Raw genomic sequence first — 25,192 nt, 5'->3', positions numbered from 1 at the left:
TCGTCTCCCAGCCTGGCCAGCTCTATTTACCTTAAGTCCATTGTACCCAATTTTATGTTTTTCCTTACTCTTTAGATCATTGTGTGTGTCAATTGCATCCTCCATAAAGGACATGTTACAGTCTGACCTCCATTACCTCAACCTGTGATTTGGAAATAGGATATTTGCATTGATATTCAAGTTAAAATGAGATCATCTGAGTGGGGGAAATTAAGACACGGAGACACAGAGAGGAAAGGCAATGTGAAGACACAGGGAAGAGATGGCCATGTGACTAGCATGAAGTATCCAGAAGCCCAGCATGCACCAAAAGCTAGTAGAGGCAAGTAAGGATTCTCTCCTGGAACTGTAAGAGAGAGTCGGCTTTGCTAACAGTTCGATTTCAGACTTCTGGCTCCAGAACTGCAATTCAACAAATTTTTATTGTGTTAAGCCACCCAGTTTTTGGTACTTAAAGACAGCACTAGGAAACTAATGGAGCAGTCATCACGAGAAGCTCCAGACTTGCAAGTCACACCTACGCTAATATCCCTGAATCCTCATATGACCCCCCGAATCTACCTTCCTGTTCCATTATCTACCTGCCCTCTCCAATGAAAACTTCCACTGTGCACTCAAATTAATGGTCCATCATTAGTGAAATCTTCAATACCCTGAATCTCTTCTTCAAACATTGTGTTAAATTTCTTGATCTAACAAAGATCTGGCTCTTCTGAGGACGCTGCTTGCCCTGCAGCCCATGAAGTTCCTCTTCCACACCCTGGTAGCCCTGAGTATTTAGGTGAGTGGTACCCCCATGCTTCTGCCGACAAAGGCTGTGTAAATGAGTGATATCTCCGTGCTGCTCCTTGCCAGTACCAGGTCATCGTCCTTCCTGCTTACCTAAAACTTCCATTTATACTCTTTGTCAACAGACTCTGTTATTCACTCCTTCTCATTTCTGCTGTTATCTACCTATTCTCAGATCAGTCATTCATGTTGTTACGATGTGACTCCTGACTTCCTAATTTCTGTCTGAAATTTTTCATTTTAATATACATCCAAATGACCCCTTGGTCAACAGGCTTAGTCCCTTGAACTCTATTGCAATGATTTTCATCTCTTCCTTAACCTAGCAACTCATCTACGTAATCATTCTCTAGATCTAGTTACTAACAGCATCTGTGATATTTCTGTTAATTGCAGGTATCTCACTGACCACGTCTCCAACCTTTCCAGTTTACTTTCTCCACCATGTCAATTCGTACTTTCTTTAGTTCTACACTAGGATAACAATGCCATGCCCCCTCCATCTTTACATTCTCATCCACACTTCGTCCCTCTGTTCTCTTAACTTAGCAAAACATTTAATGGTGGGAAACTCGTACCCACTCCATTGCATACAGTCTCAATCTGCCTGCCTATGTTTTGCTGTCATATTCACTTGGAGAAAACACATTCTTGGTAACACGTATTTTTTTTTAAGATTTTTAAAAAAAATTTATTTATTTTTGAGACAGAGAGACCCAGAGCGTGAGCAGGGGAGAGGTAGAGAGACAGACACACACAGAATATGAAGCAGGCTCCAGGCTCTAAACTGTCAGCAAAGAGCCCAACATGGGGCTGGAACTCACAAATTGCAAGATCATGACTTGAGCCAAAGTCAGACATTTAGCCAACCAGGTGCCCATTTTTTAAGAATGTAAATGTAAGAATGCCACCTGGGTGGCTCAGTCGGTTAAGCGTCTAACTTCAGCTCAGGTCATGATCTCATGGTTTGTGAGTTTGAGTCCCGTATCAGGCTCTAACCTGACAACTCATAGGTTGGAGCCTGCTTTGGATTCTGTGTCTCTGTCTCTCTCTGCCCCTCCTCAGCTTGCGCTCTGCTTCTCTCTTTATCAAAAATAAATAACATTATAAAAAATTTTTAAAGGAATCCTAACAAATACTTATTAGCACATAATGCCATATTCCTGGGATATGAGTCCCCAAAACACTGACTCCTACTAAAAGACATTAGAAGTAATCAAGTTCTTGGTTTTCCATCTAGTTTAATAACCCCACATTCCTTTAAAAGAACTAGGCTTTGTGTACTTCACCTGTACACATGCCTGCATGGAAACAGGCTTCCTCTCAGTCAGATGCAGACAGTGACACTCATTGCCTTTTACTAAGACAGGGAATCCTTATGATTAAGACAGAATGGAGAAAAACAGCATCAGCTGACCAAAACGTAATTTAGACTTTATTTCTCAAAGTCACTCATTCCACTTCTCTCCAGGAAGGGCTTGTACTTCTTCAGGATGAACATAAAGATTCCCACTGCCGGAATATTTGCAATATTTTCCTTGACTTCTCAGAGAGACCCATGGGATATTACTCGGTGATCAAAAAGAATGAAATCTTGCCATTTACAATGATATGGATGAAACTAGAATGTTTTGTGCTAAGTGAAATAAGTCAGAGAAAGACAAATACCATATAATTTCACTCATATGTAGAATTTAAGAAACAAATCTGATGAACCTATGGGGAAGGGAAGGGAAGGAAAAGTAAGATAAAAACAAAGAGGGAGGCCAACCATAAGAGACTCATGAATACAGAGCACAAACTGCGGGCTGCTAGAAGCGTGTTGGAGGGGTAGAAGGCTAAATGGGTGATGGACATTAAGGAGGGCACTTGTTGGGATGAGCACTGGGTGTTATATGTAAGTGATGAATCACTGGGCTCTCCTCCTGAAACCAATACTACACTGTATGTTAGCTAACTTGAATTTAAATAAATTAAATAATTTGTTTTGGTTTTTTAAAAAGCAACAAATCTGCTACCACTTGATCTTGGACTTTTAGCCTCCAGAATTATGAGACAGGAAATTTCTGTCACGTAAGCCACTCAGTCTGCAGTATTTTGTTTGGGCAGCCTATGCAAATTAATATACCTGTCAAGCATTTGACTTTATCAGCTTGGTGCAACTGTTCTTGCGTAGGTCCTTAATCACCTCCACTTTGCCAAGGCGAAGCTAAATTACCAGTCCATATTTTTAACTGAATTGTCAGCAGCATTTGATTACCTTCATGTGATCTCTCATGTACCACAGTGGTCCAATTTCTTTCTCCCTTTCAAACAGCTCCTTTTCCAGCTCCTTTACTGGGCTCTCATTTTCTTCACTTGTTAACAGAAGAAAGCCTCAGGCCTGAACCCAGGATCCTCTTCTTTATTTACATATGCACCCAGAGAGATCTCCTGCACTAGCTCTATAAGTACTATCTACATTTTGATGACTCAAATTTATCTCCCCACATTAGAAATTTACACTTCTATACCTAAACTCTCACTAGAATTCCATACTTGGATATTTCAACCCTAAAAGACCCAAAATTTAACCCTAATCATTTTTCAGTATTTTCCCTTCAGTTGATGATAATCTACCCTTCCTGTCACTTATTCCAGAAACCCTGGACACATCTTCAGCTCCTCTCTTTCTTTCCCATATTCCATGTAATCCTTCAGGTAATCCAACTGTATCTATCTACAAAATATATCCAGAATCAGACAACTTTTCCAGCCTCCTCCATTATCACCATCATCTAAGCCATCATACTTCCCCTCGGTTACTGCTACAGTCTTCTACCCAGTCTCAGCATAAATGATCACCCTCTCTGTGGTCTATTCTACAACTATGAAGCCAGAGTATCCTTTGGAAGCATAAATAAATAACAAAAAAAAGAGGAAACCTAAATCAGATCATAACCTTCCTCTCCCCAAAACTCTTTAGTGGTTCCCCATCCTTTAAATTGGGAAAGCCAAAGTCCCAACAATGCTCCTTGAGAAACTCACCTCCCCAAGCACCTACCTTCCATGTCTCTCTCCCTTTCTCTTTCCGCCATCTACATAGGCGTCCTTGCTGCTTCTCAAATAAGGTAGGTACACAGTCACCTCAGGACCTTTGTGCTAACTATTCCCACTGCTACAGTGCCCTTCCCCTAGAAATCTGCTTGGCTTGCTCTTTTATCATTTTTATATGTCTCTGCCTGAATGTCCCTTTCTCATAGAGGCTAATTCAGAATATCAAATTTAAAATGGAAATCCTTACCTCATCTTAGCATGTCTGCATCTTCTGACTTTGGTTTATTTCTTCCATAGTAGTATCACCTTCTAACACATTATATAATTTACTTAATTTTTACATTTAATATTTCTTATTTCCCACATTACCAGCTACAATGTAAACTCTAATATAACAAGGATGTTTATTATATTCACTGATATATCCCAAGCACACATATATGTTCATTAAATATTTACTAGATAAATGTAAAAACCTACCTACTGAAGTTTCTTATTAATTCAAATAACTTATTTCAAATGCTTTGTGATTTTTAATGTAAAAGGCATGAGACCTATGAATAACGGACAGTTTGCTTACTTTCCCTTTCCCAATTCTTACATATTTTATCCGTAGTTCTTATCTGTATGCATTAAGAGATCCACAGAATGTAATACCACAAATCAATTAAGAATACCAGTGTAGATGAATGTTTTATATATGAAAAATATGCTCATGATACATAATTTAACAAAAAAAATTACCAAGTAGTATATGAAGTATGACTCATAGTTCTTGTCCAAAGTAAATAGATGTACACCCCCACCTATTCCTTAGTAAGTATAATACTCTTAAAATTAATATAAAGCCTTTATTATTAGGTATACTTCACAGATAAGAACTCTAAGTTTCAAGGCTCTACAGTTTATATGTGAGAAAGTGAAAATTAAAATTCTATTTTTATTTTTCAAACCCCCCTAGGTTCTACTGCCTCAAATTTTACATTTGAAATTAGTAATGAAACCCTTCAGTTTCCCAGTACAAGATAGGAAATGAATTTAATTTTGGGTGGATGTTTTTGTTCTTGTTGTTGTTCATGTAAGGTTCATTTTGCAGATGTTCAATGGATGAATTGTTACATTTGGGTGAATCCTCATCAATCCAAGTCAGAAGATCATTCCTGGAATTAAATTTTAAGGAAAACTTAGCAAGTGGAATCTTTAAATCACAAATCTCAGTGACAGATATCACTGATGAAGTTATAAAAGACACTTGACAGAATAATTGTTAAGTGGAAAAACTTGAACGACATTTATCATGTGTTGTGGAGTTGTTCAACAATATCTGTTTTTCCCTCCTTTTAGTTAGAAGATTTAGGTGAGCATACCCTGCCTGAATAAGGGCTGCCTCAGTCTGGCCATGTCACTGACCTTGGGTAATGGGATGGGGTCCAAAAGTGAGTTGTGCAAATTCTAAAGTGGGTCTTCAGAGGGAGAAAATATAACATTTCTGTCCCTTTCCTATTTCCTGCTGGTATGGTCGGAATACACGTGTTGGCCCTAGAAATGCCATCCTTGACCAGGTGCAAATTCTGGCTCTCGGATCCTGGGCCACTCACTTAGCCTATGTTTCAGTTTCCTAATTAATAAAAGTAAACAATAGAATGTTTATCCTGGAATGCTGGGAGAGTTGAATAATACACACACACACACACACACACACACACACACACACACGCAGATATTAGCAAAGTAGCTGGTCCTCGAAACATTAATTTTATAGCCAGGAGAAAGGAGCTAAGGCAAAATGCTTTTATAATCTTTAGATCCTAAAAACAAGTATTGATAATCTCATGAGATAGTTACTTAAAATGCAAGATGGTGAAAACTATCTTTACCTTCACAGTAAAAGTTAGGGGCATTCATACACATGTTCCTTGAGCAGACTCCTGGAAAATCAGGCCCTGACACACTTTCTAGCTCTAACTAGTCTTCCCATTGAAAGAAATCTCCTCTGTCTAGAACAAACGTAAGTACATTTCCAGTTTGTATTCAGTTTAACTTTAATGAGATTTTTTAAAAAATAATTTTGGAAGGTTTTAAGGTTACTATCATGTTGAGAAACAACACACACACACACATATACACACACACATAAATTATTGATGGCATCCAACTGTTTCTTGGGTCATGAATAATCTTACCAAGAGCTATCCAAAATCCTAAAAATGTATGCCTCACTTATATACTTGGATATATATATTTCCAAACAGAAACTACCATATTTTGTGTGCTATGTCTTTTCAATTTCAAAAACATAGTGTGAAATATCTCCCAGGGGTAATATAGGTAGGCACTGTTATATCATTTATACATCATTTGAATCACTCCTGGGTATGAATGAATTTATTTCATTTAAGAAAGCAATTGTTCTGTATTTAAGACCAATTACATGTTCCTGTTAAAAAACAGGATGTGCGTTCATTCACAACTTGATAAATTAGAGAACGTCTGTGCTTTTGAAAAGTCCTTAAGAGTGTAATCAGTCAAGGTCATCCTTCAGTTACAATTATGGTTGGTGAGATTATTAGATAACGTATGTTTTTCCTGATTGTTAATAGATTTGATCCTATGCTGTTTGATACATCAAATTTGCTCTGAGGTCACTGTGAACCAGAAGGTAGAAAACTGTACCATATGGTAACTGTTCCCCATTTCCTCAAATGTTTGCACTACCATTCATATTGAGCCAAAAAAATGCACTCATGAAGATATACCTGGTATCCCTTAAACACTTAAATGTATGGAGCACATTATTTCATATACTACTCCAAGGTATACTACAGCAATTTTTCAAGAAAAAGAAACGACGACCCCAACAAACTTGTTTCAAAACTTCTACATACCATTCTAAACAACAAAAATGACAAAACAAACAATAACAGTAATTGCTATTTATGAGTCTACATTAGTAATAAAAGATTTACATAAATTAAGTCATGTAATCTTCATGATAACTTTAAGAAGGTACTATTATTTTCCTCAGAGCTAGAAATGACACAGGTAAAAATTCTAACAATGAAATATTAATTTCAGCTAGCAAATGCAAACCCCGAGAAAGTTTCACATTTGAAGCCTAGGGAAACTCGTTGGTAATTTGTTTCTTTAGTTAATTTCATTTAAATTCAGTTATGAGGGATGGAGATTTTTATGTCTTGGTTAAGTTGCACAAGAGGATTGAAACTGACGTGTGTTGCTGGGATCTGATACTGGAAAAAGAGACAGAAATACAGACAGACCTCCTTGTATCTCATTTTGAGATTCCCCTTGGTTCTTTTTGACATCAAAGTAATATATTTACCAAAGGAATAGGCTTAAAGATACAGTGATTATGTGAGAATTATATGGATAAGGTGTGGTTTCAAATGTATGAAATTTCAAGTCAAATTATAAAATTCAAATAATTTAAAAAATCTAATTTAACATATGGTAATTTTAGTAAAATTTTCAAATGTTTAAATTTTGGGTATCTAAGAACCTAATTTATCATTACAGTATTATTATCCTGTATATAATTACCTGATACAAAATACAAATGATCATTTTCCTTCAAAGTTGTTTATAATTTTATTCAATTAAATAATAAGCATTCTGATTTCAATGTAAGGGTTAAACATTGAGATCTATCATTGGAATTCACATTATATGCAAAGTTTAAAATGAAAAAGTAATAGAAAAAAAGACAGAAAGCAAAAACAGAGGACTCCAAGGAAGTAATGAACTACAGTTTTATGTCAATTCTCTGCTGAGATGTGGCACATAAATCCAAGTTATTGTAAATAAAACATAAATGACTCTCAGTGAGAGTATCAATTTACCATATTATTATAACCAGTATAGTTGATAAACAAGTCCATGATAGCCACAAAATAATTTCTAGAAAATAAACAAATTAAAAGATATATTCTGAATTGGCAAAAAGGGGGAAAACACCCATATAGACTCACCTTACAATAGTTAATGGTTTTTATTATTTAAAAAAATACATATTCTAATAAATCTAGAAAATGTAGCAAAATATTAAAATAAAATATCTAACATCCAAATACCTGACCCATAGACATACACTCTTAACATTTTGGTAAAATGAAACATTACAAAATAAAGACCATATGTATTGGAAACTTGTATATGTACTTAACATTTCATTGTAGCCACTTCCTCAAGGAAACAGATTTACCTTTAATGTTGGAAACTTAGTTTCCTCAATACTTGTAATTAGACTTCAAATATATATATTGTTTTCATTACTTTGTTGTGTGTCCGTGTTTTATTAATTCATGTTTTATGTGAATTTATAAAGTCATTACCTTGGCTTAATCCCCTGCAGAAAAATAATTTGTTACAACCTACAAAACATTACATGTGCACAGTTATTCAAATAATATTATTATATGTTTTATTTTTATTTTTAAAGTAAATCTTGAGAATGACTTTATAACTTCACATAATACATTTGGTTAATTTCATATACTAACATAAAAAGTATATACGTTTAAATCACAAATATAATTCTATATTTTATAATTCTATTTCCCTGTCCATGCTGCTTTTATGGTTAGACTTACATTAAAATTTCTGCAATAATAATTTGTGTGTATACCTTAAATGGCTCAGAAGGTAACAATTTTATCAACTTCTAATCCTTAAAAAAGATCCCCTTCAATGAGGCTAAGCACAAAGTGCTAATTCTCTCAAATGAACAAAAATCATGTTCTAATGGTTTTATCAGGATAACAAAATAAATAATCTGAGAATATTCCCAATGTGAATATTTTGAAATGACAGATATAGTATAAAAATCATCCCATTATTGTTTTCTTTATTTTTAATGTTACCCTTTTAAATGCAGAACTGAATTTTCTGAAAAATAAGGAAAGGCATTTGACACCCTCCCACACCCCCAAATCAATTGGAAGTTAAAAAACAGAGTGATTAAACATAAGCTAGGGGTTCCGGAAAGTTGGATTCGTAACTAAGAATACGGTATAAAGCCTGAACTTTAGGAAAGGCTACCCAACCAAAGAGAAGATGGACTCAGACAAAAATTCCACCAGCTCAGAGTGAGGAGAAGGAAGTTGGTTTCCCTTGACAAGGATCCTGGATGAAAAAGGAGAATCCCCTGAAAATAAATGCCACTTGTGCTTTCTGAAAAGTCCAAGAGAAATATTAACACAAAAACACTCCCCTTTGACCAGAATAAAAGATTAGCTGCTATACTGGGAAACTTTAGCAAATAGATTTTGTTTCATTAATATATGTAAACTCTTCTTTACACAGCTCCTAAAAAAGGACTCAAACTTAAAAATAATAGATACCCAAGGAATAATGTGCCAGGTAAGGTAATCTGCAGAACCAACGCAAGAATAGACACCTGAGATTTCAGTTAATAGAATTCTAATCAACATTTTAAAATGAAAATATAAAATGAGTAAAGACACAAAAATAAAGGGTAGTCATATTAGAAAAGCAGTTAACATTTGAAATAAAATGTGTAATTGTTAAACTATAGTAGTCTATATCCAAAGAAATGCTTATGTAATGGAAGATCAATCTGAGGACATTACAAAGAAGGCAGCAAAAGGAAAAAATAAGAAATGTCAAAATCAGTAAAAGGTCATGAGAAAAAACATAAAAACCTTTAACTAATATTTACTTGGAGTTCTGCAAGGAAAGAAAGAGAATAGCAGAGACGCCATATTTAGAGTTAATAACAAAGAATTGTTCAGATTTGAGAAAAGACATGAATCTTCATATTCAAAAAGCACAATATTTCCTGAATCTGATAATCAAAACTAAATCTCACTTTGATGTAATGAAATTGCACAGCTTCAAACACAAAGATCTATTCAAAACAGAGAAAAACTACCAATACAAAAACAATGATGTTGACAGCAAATTTCTTACCACCAAAAAGAAAAGCCAAAGGCATTGGGAAAACATCTTCAAATTTTGAAAGGAAACAATTCATCATTTGAGATTCTAGGCCCAGCTAAGTTACTATGTAAGAATGGAAAAACCATAACTGTCTTGAAAATTCTAAAAGATATTATACTAATAATTTTTCCATGAAAGGACATTCTTCAGAAATAAGGTAATTTAACCCTAAAAGAACAAATGAGAACAAGAAAATAAGATGAAGAAATATGATGGAAATGGTGGTTAAGTCCAAGTAAATACTGATCTTATGAAATGCAAACAAATATTGAGTATACTAAAACAGTTACTACTCTAATAACGTACAAAAAAGTAGTAAGAATGAAGGAAGAGTAAATAGATTTTTAAGCTAACTAAAATTTTTTAAGCTAACCTGGAGAAGCAGGTTAGATACAGAATTGTTCCAGAAATAGTTTTGTCAAGTGTGGATAATATTAAGAATTCAGTAATAAAGGGGAAAATATGAAATAAAAATGCTTTCTAATAATAGTCAATAAAGCCAAAAAACACCTTAAATTCTTTGAAATAAAATGGACATACTTACCAATTTTTGATGCCTCAGATAGGTTTAATTTTTTTGTGTTTATTTTTTAGAGAGAGAGTAGGGAGAGGCAGAGAGAGAGAGACAGAGACACAAAATCTGAAGCAGGCTCCAGACTCTGAGCTGTCAGCACAGAGCCTGATGCGGGACTCTAATTCACAAACTGTGAGATCATGACCTGAACCAAAGTCAGATGTTTAACTGTATGAGCCACACAGACTCCCCTTAAAATTAAAAAGGAAGAGTAATAATAACTTAAGACTTACATGGTCCTTACTAAGTGCCATGCACTTTGCTAAGCACCACACATATTGTCCCATTTAATATTTGAATTAAAGACATTATGAATTATTAAGCCATTATATTAAAAAAATAAATAAATCCATTGTTTTTGTGTTTTTTAATTTTTATCAATTCATTTAAACTAAAAAAGAAAATAGAAATAGCTCATTTATTTCTCCACTTCCCACCTCTTGCAACCATCAATCTGTTCTTTGTATCAATGAGCTTCTTTTTCTGTTTTTAAATTTTAGATTTCAAATATAAAAGATATCATACAGTATTCATCCTTCTCCGTTTAACTTATTTTTTTCTTAAAGAGTTTATTATCAAGTTGGTTTCCATATAGCACCCAGTACTCATCCTACCAAGTGCCCTCTTCAGTGCCCATCACCTCCCTTCCCCTCCCCTCCACCCCCATCAGTCCTCAGTTTATTCTCAGCATTCAAGAGTCTCTCATGGTTTGCCTCTCTCCCTCTCCCCCACTATTTCCCCCCTTTTTCTCACCCATGTCCTGTGTTAAGTTCCTCCTAATCCACCTATACGTGCAAACATATGTTATCTGTCCTTCTCTGCCTGACTTATTTTGCTCAACATAACACACTCAAGGTCTATCCACATTGCTACAAATGGCCAGATTTCATTCTTTCTCATGGCCATGTAGTATTCCATGGTATAGATAAACCACATCTTCTTGATCCATTCTTCCCTTCATGGACACTTAGGCTCTTTCCATGTTCTGGCTATTGTTGACAGTGCTGCTGTGAACATTGGGGTCCATGTGCCCCTATGCATCAGCCCTCCTGTATCCCTCGGGTAAACTCCTAGCAGTGCTATTGCTGGGTCACAGGGGAGTTCTACTGTTAATTTTTTGAGGAACCTCTGCCCTGTTTTCCAGAGGGGCTGCACCAGTTTACATTCCCACCAACAGTGCAGGAAGGTGCCCGTTTCTCCACATTCTCTCCAGCATCTAGTCTCCTGATTTGTTCATTATAGCCACTCTGACTGGCATGAGGTGGCATCTCAGTGTGGTTTTGATTTCTATTTCCCTGATGAGAAGGGACACTGAGCATCATTTCATGTGTCTGTTGGCCATCTGGATGTCCTCTTCGGAGAAGTGTCTGTTCATGTCTTCTGCCCATTCCTTCACTGGCCTGTTTGTTTTTCGGATGTGGAGTTTGGGGAGTTCCTTATAGATTTTGGATACTAACCCTTTATCTGATATGTAATTTGCAACTATCTTTTCCCATTTTGACAGTTGCCTGTTAGTTTTATGGATTGTTTCCTTTGCCGTGCAGAAGCTTTTTATCTTGACTACGTCCCAAGTGTTCATTTTTGCTCTTGATTCCCTTCCCTTTGGGGATGTGTCAAGTAAGAAATTGCTGCGGTTGAGGTCAAGAAGGTTGTTTCCTGCTTTCTCTTCTAGGTTTCTGATGGTTTCCTGTCTCACCTTCAGGTCCTTTATCCATTTTAAGTGTATTTTTGTGTATGGTGTGAGAAAATGATCTAGTTTCATTCTTCTGCATGTTGCTGTCCAGTTCTCCCAACACCATCTGTTAAAAAGGCTGTCTTTTTTCCATTGGATATTCTTTCTTGCTTTGTCAAAGATTAGTTGGCTGTACATTTGTGGGTCCAATTCTGAGTTCCCTATTCTATTCCATTGGTCTATTGTCTGTTTTTGTGCCAATTTCATACTGTCTTGATGATTACAGCTTTGTAGTAGAGGCTAAGGTCTGGGATGGTGATGCCTCCTGTTTTGGTTTTCTTCTTCAATATTACTTTGACTATTCAGGGTCTTTTGTAGGTCCATACAAATTTTAGGATAGTTTGTGCTAGTTTTGAAAAGAATGTTGGTGCAATTTTGATTGGGATTGCATTGAATGTGTAGATTACTTTGGGTAGCAATGACATTTTAGCTGAGTCTGATCCATGAGTATGGAATGTTTTTCCATTTCTTTGTGTCTTCTTCCATGTCCTTCATAAGCTTTCTATAGTTTTCATTATACAGATCTCCTATATCTTTAGGTAGGTTTATTCCTATGTATTGAATGGTTTTTCATGCAATTGTGAATAGGATCAGTTTATTTCTCTTTCTGTTGCTTCATTATTGGCGTATAAAAATGCAACCAATTTCTGTACATTGATTTTTGTACCCTGCAACTTTGCTGAATTCATGGATCAGTTCTAGTAGGCTTCTGGTGGAGTCTGTAGGGTTTTCAATGTAGAGTATCATATCGTTTGCGAAAAGTCAAAGTTTGACTTCTTCTTTGCCAATTCTGATGCCTTTTATTTCCTTTTGTTGTCTGATTGCTGATGCCAGGATGTCCAGCACTATGTTAAACAATAGTGGTGAGAGTGGACATCCCTGTCATGTTCCTGATTCTGGGGAAAAGCTCCCAGTTTTTCCCCATTAAGGATGATGTTAGCTGAGAGCTTCTCACAGATGGGGTTTATGATGTTTAACTAAGTTCCTTCTATCCTGACGTTCTTGAGGGTCTTTATTAAGAAGAGATGCTGTATTTTGTCAAATGCTTTTTCTGCATCTGTCAACAGGATCATATGGTTTTTATCTTTTCTTTTGTTAATGTGATATATCACGTTGATTGATTTGTGAATACTGAACCAGCCCTGTAACCCAGGAATGAATCCCACTTGATCATGATGGATAATTCTTTAATGTGCTGTTGGATTCAATTTGGACTTATTTTATTCAGTATAATGATCTCAGGGTGCCATGCTGTTGCAAATAGCAAGATTTAATTACTTTTAAGGCTAACACTTCATTGCATTTGTATATCACATTTTTAAAAATTTCTTCATCCATTGATGAACACAGGGTCCCCCCATTTCTTGGCTATTGTAAATAATGTTGCAGTGAACATGGGGGCACATTTCTCTTTTCGATTTAGTATTTTTGTTTTCTTCACATAAACTCCTAGAAGTGGAATTACTGGATCATAAAGTAGTTCTATTTTTTATTTTTTGAGGCACCCTCATAATTTTTTACATATTATACCGATTTACATTCCCATCAACAGTGCACAAGTGTTCCCTCTTCTCCACATCATTGCCAACACTTCTTATTTCTTGTCTTTTTGATAACAGCCATTACAGGAGCTGGGAGGAATCGCTCATAGGTTTGATTTGCATTTCTCTGATGATTAATAAAGTTGAGCATCTTTTCATGTACCTGTTGACCATCTGTAGGTCTTCTTTGGAAATATGTCTATTTAGATCTTGTGCCCATTTCTAAATCAGATTTTGTTTTTGCTACTGAGTTGTGGGAGTTCTTTGCATATTTTGCATATCAGTTCCTTATCAGACAAAAGATTTGCAATGATCTTTCTCCCAGTTAGTAGATCGCTTTTCTTTTTATTTATGGTTTCTTTTCCTGTGCAGAAGCTTTTCAGTTTGATGCAAACTAAATAAACATCTTTACTTTTGCTCGTGCTGCTTTGGTTTTGGTGCCAAATTTAAAAAATCACTGCCAAGACTTATGTCAAGGAGATTACCACCTATGATTTTTTTTCTAGGAGTTCTGATAGTGTTAGGTCTTATGTTCTAGTCTTTGAGTTAATTTTTGTGTATGATGTAAGATAGTGATCTAGTTACATTTCTTTTCATGTGGATGTCCACTTTTCCCAGCATCATTTATTGAAGAAATTGTATATGCTTGGCTTCTTTGCTGTAAGTTAAATGACCACATATGTGTGGGTTTTATCTAGAAAGATACAATTCTCCTAAATTGTCTCATAAATCCATAAATATTAAATACATTTATTTGTGGGGGGGTGAGAATAGGAGAAGAGAATCTTATTACAGAGTGACTGAAGACTGTACTTAACGAAAACTGAAGTTAATTCTGCCTCATATTCCTAATGAATTTCTGTTGGAAACATTAAGGATGCATGTCTGAAGCAAGATTAACAACTATATAGATTTAAATACAGAACAACTGATTCTTAAAAGAAAAGTTGACTGAGATCCTGCTGGCTGTGCTCTGCATGATTCATTATTCACCATCTCACTCAGACTTCAGTGTAAATACTGTGTTCTTGGGTTGTGCGGTCCACAACCTGAAAAATTCATATTCCCTAGGGAGCAAATCTATGGTACTTTATTCCCCAAATATTTGGGTGTTGGCATAAATGGGAGAAAATTTAACTTGAGCACACAGATGTTCCTATTAAAGATCTCCATTCTCTTCTACATGCTTAATATATAAAATTTTAAATGAAAGAAACAACTCAGAGATGCCCTGTTTCTGCAATAGAAGGAAGTATCTATTACCAGTGTCAGAAATGTACCCTTCCATTTCTAAAAGGCGTGACACTCTAAATCAAGAAGTTTTTTAAAATGTAAATAACACTGTGTTAATTCTATTAATAAAACAAAAAAAAAGAATAATGGTTAATTCTTAAACTTTTATTTAAGCCATTAATTTTATTATTCTGCTCTCTGCAGTAAGCTCTCAATTTGCCCTTAGTTAAATTCAAGAGTCTGACTAGTTGATCTCTTATATTCTATTTAAATTAAAACTTCTATAGTTTTATGATTTGCAATTCAAAACTTACATTACTTTAGCTATACAAATATAGGATTCATTTCTTAAGTAAGTAAAAGGGCTCTCAGTTATATTAACATTGTATTTTACTACGCAATTTAACCAGGTATATAAATTCCTTTTGTAAATATCTCACCCGTTTAAAAAAAAAAAAAAAAAAACACTACTGCTTCCTTGTGAATTTGGTAAGGTATTTTTGGAGGATATCCGAATCAATGTTTCCATCATATTCTGAAAATTCAGCAGCATTCAATTACAAATCTCACAGTTCTAAACTGATATATTTTCTACCAGGTCATTTTGTTTAATTTCAAACATCATAGGTTCCTTTGTAAGGAGGAATAAAAGCAATTTTCTTTTAAATTGAACTGAAACCTGATCGAAAAAAATTGTTCTTTTTGCCAAACTATAATCTGTTATTTCAGTTAGAGAGAAATCACACAGAAAAGAGTATAAAGGCACTCCATGAAATTATTACGACAAGAAGAAAAGCCAGAACAACAGGATTAAAAGTGCTGTCTCTTCTTCAAAAATGAGTGAACCCCAAAATAACCTGAAATTTTTATGTCAAACTCCAAAGTACTTTAAATGCAATATACTTGAGTACCATATATAGTCATAGCAAAATGAGAATAAGTCTTATTTAAAAAACCTAACGAACATTAGAGTTGTATTCAGATTAATGTACTTTTTAGCTGACTTTCTAGTATTCTTTTCACTTTATCTGAAGAAGTACAATATTCTAATATTCAGGAAAGATTACTATAAATTACAGCATTAACTGAATAGAAAAATATTACTTAGTTTTCATCATAACCATGTTTTAGTGTAGAAAATGTTATTGTAAAGAGATATTGTTTTTATTCTGTACTTTCTCTACTTGCTAATGTACAATAATATAAACATCTGTAAATAGTATATAAAATAAAATGAATATAAAGAACTCTGCAGTTATGCTACTAACCTAACTGTGGAGACAACTTAGGAGCATACACAGGTGAGAGAGAGAGAGAAAGGAAAGAGAGAGAGACTGATTGTTGTAGACAATGGTGGTTCAAGAAGTGTCCTCAGAAGAGCTGAAAATGCAGACAGTGAATGATGTACCTGTCAGGGCTTTTCCACATCATAGGAATTAATATGTATGTATGAGAAAGCTATGGATTAAATCATTATTTAAAATTATTAACTGGGGGCACCTGGGTGGCTCAGTCAATTAGTTAAGAGTTCAACTCTTGATTTGGGTTTAGGTCATCGTATCATGGTTCGTGAGGTCGGGCCCCACATTAGGCTCGCTCTGTGCCGACAATGAGGAGCCTGCTTGGGATTCTCTCCATCTCTCTTCCTTTCTCTCTGCCCCTCCCTGATTTCTCTCTCTTACTCTCTCTCTCTGTCTCTCTTTCTCTCTTCAAAATAAATAAATAAATAAGAATTTTTGAAATAAAATTAAATTAAACTAAAATAATTAACTGGGACCTTCTTAGAAAAAAATCATAAACGTTCTTTCTTGAAACTGAATTCTGGTGACAAGGGAGACGGTCATTATAAATTAAGTCCCTCACTTACTGAAAACAATGAACACTAGGGATTATAAATGTACATTTTTTAGGAACACAAAAAATTTGCAAAGGAAGTAAATGATACGTCAAAGAAAAGGGAGAGGAGGTCCTACGCAAGCCAGTGGAGCACAGGAATGGTGACGGTGATGCAGTGCAAGATTTATCCACTCAGGAGAAATTGGCTTCGGTTTTGGAGTCTGGTGGAAGGAAATAGATGTTTGAGGCCAAGGCCTGATCAAATCATGCAGCCTAAGAAGTGACTTCCCAAATTAAGTTGACACCCAGAGTGCAAGGCTAACACAGAAGGAAACCAGCAATCTAATACACTAAACATCACAGCCATACTTGTGTATCACTAGGGCTTATTAAACAAGGAAAAACCTAAGAAACATGTCAAAATAACAGTAAGAAGGAGGAATCTAGTAAAGATAAAATGTTTACGATTCTCATTTGGCTGAGGTGGGAATTGTTAGTGTTTGGCTTACTTTAGACTTTCATTAGTTTTGTACACATTTTGTAACTTCTGTGAATGAACTGTTTTTATACACAATACTTCTGGTACCAATGTGTGGGTTTTTCCCATACCAAAAACCAGTTCTCCAACTCTCTGAATATCAAGTGTGTGTCCTACAATTCAATTAAATTCTGACACCAACCACTAGAGTTAAGGCAAACCCCAAAGATTGGGGACTCAAACCCACAACACTGTCCCCAACTTCAGGTGCCAATTACAAATCCTGGGCTGCTGCTCCTTCTTACTGACCAGCTATATAGACTGGGTGTTGTCACAACACTGTCCCCAGGTTCAATAATTTGTTACAACAGACCACAGAACTTAGGAAGACTCTTTACTCACTATCACTGGTTTTTATGAAGAACATAACTCAAGAACAACCATATACAAGGAAAAGGCACAGGGACATATAAGCAGAGGCACTAAATTTCCATCTTATCTCCAGTGTGCCCCTCAATATGCTTGCCAGCCTGGAAGCTCTCCAAATACCACTCTTCAGGGTTTTTGTGGAAATTGTATTACATAGCCACAACTGAATGAATCATTGGCCATGGGCGATTAGCTGAATCTTCTAAGAGATCAGGGCTTGGGCAGGTTTTCCTGACAACTAGCCCCCATCTTGAAGCTATCTAGGGGTCCACTGACAGTCATTTTATTAGCATTAACACTAATATGGCTGAAAGAGTGTTATCATGCATTACAAAAGCCACCCCTATCACTCAGGAAATTCCAAGGGTTTTAGGACCTCTTGTATCTGTAATGAGGGACAAAAGACCAAGTACAGATTTCTTATTATATCTCACTATTACACTATGACAACTAGCTGAACTGAAAAGGTACATTCAAGATTTTTTAAAAATTAGAAACAAGTAAAAATCATAAAGGTAACATAAACATTCGAAATAGAACAGGTGGAACAAATGGAAAACAAAAATTAAATCAGTGAATGTACAAATAATATGACTGATGATATTAAACAAATGGAATAAATACACTATTAAGACAGCAATTTTGTAAAATTGGATTTACAAGTCCAACTTATAAGTTATTTACAAGACACAAACATAAAATAGAAGAATATAGTATGATTGAAAGTAAATGGATAAATAAGGAGATAGTGTGTAAATCCTAAGGAAAATAAAAAGTTGATGTAGCTATGCTATTAAACAACATAGATTTTTTTTTTTTTTACAAATAGTTTATTGTCAAATTAGTTTCCACATAACACTCAGTGCTAATCCCCACAAGTGTCCTCCTCCATGCCCACAACATAGACTTTAAGTTAAAAATAGAAATTAACAAGATCATTTCATAATAATGTTTTTGCTTGTTATCTTATTTTTCTGTTGCACACTGAATGAAGTATATTAAAGATCTCACACTGTGTTTTTAGATTTTTCTCTCCTCTATGGTTATGAAAATGTTTATTTATACATACCTGGGCTATGGGTTTAGGTTTTAGAGTTTAGTTTAAAATTCTTATTAGTTCTTTGAAAATTAACATTTTTATCATTATGAAATAATCCTCATTATTTTCTATTAATGTGCTTTACCTTAAAAACTATTTTGTACAATACTAACATCATGCATGTTAGATCTGTGTCCATTCATATGCTATAACTGTTCATATGCATATGGTAAAATACACATGCAATTGGACTCTAAATAGCAAAGGGAATAGAAAATAAAGAAAGAATATTAAAGACATACAGATAATTTTCCAATGCAGTTCAAAAAACAAAATTAAATAGGTATCCCAATTAGGATAATATTTTATGAGTAAATATTGAATGCCAACCAAGATAATTACAAAGGAAACCCCACTGGGTACATTATAATCAAACTGAAGAAAACCAGAGATAAAGAGAAAAATATTGAAAGGAGACAACAAAAGACACGATGCATATAAGGGAAAAATTATATAAATTTTATTAAGTTCTCATTAGAAAAAATGGGAGGCCAGAGGAAAATGGAATGCCATCTAAAAAATGCTTTAAAAAAGACCTTTCACCCAAGATTTCTATACGCAGTGAACATATCTATCAAAGATAAGGATAAAATGAAGAAATTTCATAGATATACAAAACTTGGAATAAGACAATAGGTTCATAAGTGTGTGTATATATAGAAAGATATACACACGTGTTTAAACAAATATATATGTATGTGTGTGTGTGTGTGTGTACATATATATATATATATTTAAACAGAAAAGACTAAGACGCAAGTGGTAGCCCAGTGTTAAATCTATCCTATTTCTGGGAATGTGAATGCATCATGTTTTCAGGAAGCCCATATTGTCCTGTCCATTAGCTGTTTCAGGACCATCTGACTACTTATGTTCATGGGCTCTGCGTATGAAACACAAGGCCACCTTAATGGCTTCTGAATGACTTAAATGAAGCCTTTAAACACCTGTGAATGATTTCCCCTCCTACTCCTCTGCTCTGCAGCAGAGGACAGAGCCTGTGTTCCAGTTGGTACGAAAAAGAAAGATGAAGATGGTCAGCCCAGGTCAGTGAGCAAATGCATAGGGCAGAACACTGGGGCTCTCCACTTACTCGCTGTCAACCACAGACTGGGGATAAACTGCAATCAAGAAATAACTCTTCATTTAGTTAAACCACTGACACCCCAGAGTTGACTTCTAAATGAAACTTACTTAGTCCAGAGTTTCTTAATATGGTACAGAACAGTAAAGGCAGTGCAATCATTTGTATAAAAGAGTCTATTTATAAACATATATAAACTGACAGCATAGCTGATAAGGGTAAAGCGAGAACTGAGTATCAGGAGACAGGAAGGACTGTACATGAATCTGTAGAGTCTGAACCATTTTTAACTATGTCAAATACATGCGTATGCTGTCTATGTATAGGTAAGTTCTATATTTCTTCTTAAATGAGAGAAAAAGCAGGAGAATCTGATCAACTTTCAACTGGATAAAATAACCATGGATCCTAAGGTATCAGTGTATTTGTACCTGGACTTGTACGTGGTTCACATAAATGCTAAATGTGAAATTACTAAAGAGAACTGCACTACTGTAGGCAAACTGGGGAGGAGTTTGGGATTACACAGAAAGTGTCACGGTGTCCAGGTTTACATCACAGTGGCAGGAAATAATTCATCTGATATGACAGTCAAATGTGAAATTTGTAGTCAAAAGTAGTTTTGAGACTCTCCATGTACAAAGAATGAAAAATGTTGATTCTTAAAAACAAAATATTAAAAAGTAGACTTAAATCTTAAATATCAAAGCAAAAAAGACAGGTAAGATGCATGAAAAACTAGCCCTGTAGGTATGAAGCACAGAGACATTCAAGGTTTTACTGACTATACTAGGGATATAAAACATCCTTAACATGATCAAAGGTTAATGCCACAAATGAATTGTGGCCAAAAATGACAAACTCAGTAAACAATAATAGAAAAAGCAATCAATCTGACATAGAAAAAGAGAATCAAGAATTACAGCCTATGATCAGGAAAATCTGACAAACATGGAATGATAAATGTAGACCAGAACTAAGATAGGTTTTCTTCATAAAAATGTAACTACCTGAAATGCTATTATTCAATTATTTGTTTATATGTTGTTTGTTTTTCTCCATAAAATACAAGCTCCAAGAGTATAAAACTATGGTTTATCATTTTCACAAATGAATTTTTATCTCCCAGAATATTATCTACCATATAAAAACCACTCAATAAAATCTCTAAATTAAAAGCATCATCTTAATGGTTGTTTCCAGTCACTTAGTAAAAAGGAAATTGAAGTTTATTATAAACCTACTTGATCACTAAGGAATTAAACTCATTATCATAAATGTCAAAAATGCAAAATTTTATAGATGTTAATATAAATATCTGATAAAAGCATATTATATATATAAATGTATGTGTGTGTTTATATTGGCTAGAAGTTCTATATTTTTATCCAATATTCAATAGTAACCAAGAAACAGATTCATTAGCAGTTTAAATTGCTCAATATGTTTCCTAGATTTTTATTAATTTTATAATTTAAGGAGCTCATCTAGGATCCAAATAGAGCATTCCTAAGTATTAGAATTAATGCTCTCGTACCTCAAATGGGAAAACACATATTTAAAAGATTCCACACTATTCTAATGTATCCAAGATAAGACTAAAATGTAATGACTTGTCCTAAGATAAAACACGTACGAAGTGATTGCTTATTTAGGTGTGTAAAATTTGAAAAACTGAGATAATAAAGTCATGTTAAGATTCTGAAAAAATTGAGGATCCTAAATAAAGAGAAACATTCTCAGTTAAACTTGAGATGTTACTGATATAACAAATTTAAACCTTGACCAAAATATATCAAAACCATATGACCAAAATATATCAAAACTATAATCATGAACATAAATTTCCAAGTCTAAAGATACTTTTGCAATGAAGATGACTGGCTACCCATCACTCACACTACAAGGAAAATGACTATTTCCTAAATTCTGTCCAAGATCACAAATATGTGTAGTATCTCTTTTTTAAATACAAAGGGATACTAAAAAATCACCCAATATTTTAATCATGGCTTTATGACAAAATAAAGGCATGAAATTAACAAAGAGTGAAGACAAGCTAGAGGAAATAGAATCAATGCAGAAACAAAAGGAAAATTAGGGGCGCCTGGGTGGCTTAGTCGGTTAAGCATCCGACTTTCACTTAGGTCATGATCTCGCGGTTCGTGGGTTCGAGCCCCGAGTCACGCTCTGTGCTGACTGCCAGCTCAGAGCCTGGAGCCTATTTCAGAGTCTGTATCTCCCTCTCTCTCTGACCCTCCCCTGCTCACGCTGTCTCTCTCTCTCTCCTAGAAATAAATAAAAATATTAAAAAAAAAGAAAAGAAAAAAAGGAAAATTAAACAATTACTAAATTTAAACTAATATATTCAAAGAAAAATATTCTTTAAGTCTATCCAGCTATGAAGAAAGAAAAAGCTATAGAAAGTTATAATCCATAACAATGACAAAAAGAGAACAAGTAAAGCCCTCAGAAATTTAAAACAGAATTACCAAAAGTAAAAAAAAAAAAAAAAAATGAACAAACAGAAAAATGTAGGGGAATAAAATAGAGAAATCTGTTTATTCTTCAGCCAATATAGATATTCTAGTGGCTATTTCTACCCAGGACCTGTTCTAGACTAATGTGTTTTTCTCAGTTTTCCAGAAGCCTAAATATTAGATTTGGATCACAACTTAGAGATGACTCCACCATTTACAGGTTTGGAATCCTAATTATAACAAGAGACCTGAACACACGAGGGACAAAATCCTAAAGATTCCATACTTCGTATGTGTCAAATAGGTTTAGCAAACTGAGATGTAGGGCAACCAGTTTGGTCTGATGGTTTGCTGACTCATTTTGGTGGCTAAATATATGCAATAGCAACCATGAAAGTTGCCAGAATATATATGAATTCGTTGTTGAAATATTCCACAGAAAGTACTAAAGAGGGGTTATGTGATTATAATCAAATTAAGTCATTGTAGGTTTTCTGAAGCAAAGTGTGCTGAAATACCAGCACTGCAGCACTTTAATAAAACTTAGGTAAGTTGATGTATATAAAAGCACTTAGAATAATGCTGGAAACACATTAGAAGACCACAATCACAGAGTTTCCTTTTGTTTCTAATGCTCCTGATCTGAATATATATTAATTTACCAACATCCTTCAAGGAGCTGTGACTTTTTAACCTTCCTTCATCTGGCATGCATATATAAATATAAATATGAACATAGCTATAATATACACAGAATTCATGTTACTTAATATGTATGATATATACATAATATACTGTGTGTGTGTGTGTGTGTGTGTGTGTGTGTGTGTGTAAAACATTCTTGGATATTTAGAAGCTCTAATACTTTGTTCATATTGCTTATATAAATGTTCTTTAAGTCTTGTCCTCACAGACTGAATGCAGACCAGGTATTTTTTCCAGACTGTTCCTGTGTAATTCATCTCACCTAAAATAATCCAAAGTGGCCCCAAATATTTTCAAACTTAAAAATAATCATAATTACAAAGAATAGAGGCTAGACATAAAGTGACCTGGATGGACTTGTATAATAAAAATAAACTGAGTACCACCTGAAAATTCTGGATTTTTAAATAGCTTCCCTTCTCACAGTTTGTATTATAGTCTCCAGTTACTTAAAAGAATTTATATTTACAGAGGTAGAAAGTAGCAAGACAAAATGTTAATAACAGAAAAACAGATCATTATAACCAACCTTGTCACACAATAAATATAAAGAAAAGTATCTAATTCTACATCCAGCAAACATACTTCCTGGCACATAACTGGTATGTTGTAAATATAAAAAATAATGATTAATATGTCTTAAATTAAAAGTTGTATTGCAAAATCTAATATTAAACTATTTCAGAAAAATATGCTTTTCACTTAGCACAGGTTTCAATTTTTTAAAACTATTTCATTGTTGTGTTACCCTTTCCTTAGCTAAGATGCAGTCTATTTAGACTTCCACCAAACCCTCCTGAGTAAAAAGAGTACATTTTTTTTTCTTTTTCATTTTTTGGTAACGTTCTACTTAGCAATTGCTTTTCCAAAAGAAAATAATTAATAAATAATTAAGATAAAAAATCTTATAGCATCTATCTTACCCATAAAAATGTTTCAGGGTACATAATAGAACTGTAATTATACAATGGTCCTCTCTTTTAATAATTTTTAACTTTAAAGTCTTGCCATTTTAAAGGTAATTTGATAAAAGATTGATATTATATTTTAAGATCTCCTTAGAAAAGTCCATTCTTTCTTTCATAAAACATAGGTAGTGAACATTCACATTCTTTTACTCTAATGCTTATCCCATATACAGGGACCTTAGCTGCTCCTTGGAAAACTTTGTAATAGTTGGGGAGGCTGAGAAAAATAAAAAATATATATACAAGAGAATGGAAACATGATAAAGCTAATTCTCTTCATAAGAACAGAGTTGGAAGGTTAAACTAAACAAATTAAGAACATTGAAATTTCACTATGATCACTCTATTAATTTATATTAAGGGATATAATTATTTGTATAAATTAATCACATAAGTTTGAGAACTTAAAACTTCAAATATACACAGAATCAGGAATTTGATATATGGATATCTTTGTATGGAAATAAAAGATATTTTCCAAATTCCATTAAAAATGCCATGTGATACAGTAAGTAAACATGGGGAAAAAAAAAAAACAACTCAAAGAGGCACCTGAGTGGCTCCATCGGTTAAGCTTCGGATTTCAGCTCAAGTCAAGACCTTGCAGTTCCTGAGTTCTAGCTCCGCATTGCATGCCGTGCTCACAGCTCAGAGCCTGGAACCTACTTCAGATTCTCATTCTCATTCTCATTCTCTCTCTTTCTCTCTCTCTCTCTCTTTCAGGTTTTGAGTAATTTATACATGTATAATAATGTCAAAGGAATTATCTTTACTTCTAGATACAGTTATCTTGTTTTTGATATTTAGTATGTATTTGTTTTTTATGATTTTATAGTAGATCAGTGGATGTTTAAATTTCTAGCAATGCTAAATCTCTTACCTGAAATAGTAGCAGGAAAACCGTAATAATTCTTAGTATTTCTAAAACACAATCTTGTTTTCACATGAAGGCCTTTAAACGTATTTGTCTACCCTGCCTAGAATGCTCATTCTCAGGGTCTTTATATGGATGCCTCCTTCTAAACTTTCAGATCTGTGAATAAATGTTTCTTTTATGAAGAACTCTTCCCTGATTATCCTATCAAACATAATACTCCCCAGTCAACCTCTATCCCAGGACACTATTTTTATGTTCACTGATGCAGTTAACACTTTCTCAAGCCATGTTATATATTTAGCCATGTGTTGATTATGTCTTTTTCTACTAGAAGAAAGAACTAAGAAGGGGCTTT

This window comes from Hyaena hyaena, unplaced genomic scaffold (assembly GCF_003009895.1).
Source record: "Hyaena hyaena isolate Hyena2069 unplaced genomic scaffold, ASM300989v1 scaffold_17, whole genome shotgun sequence".
NCBI lineage: Eukaryota > Metazoa > Chordata > Mammalia > Carnivora > Hyaenidae > Hyaena > Hyaena hyaena.
Note: the sequence above shows the minus strand (reverse complement) of the source record.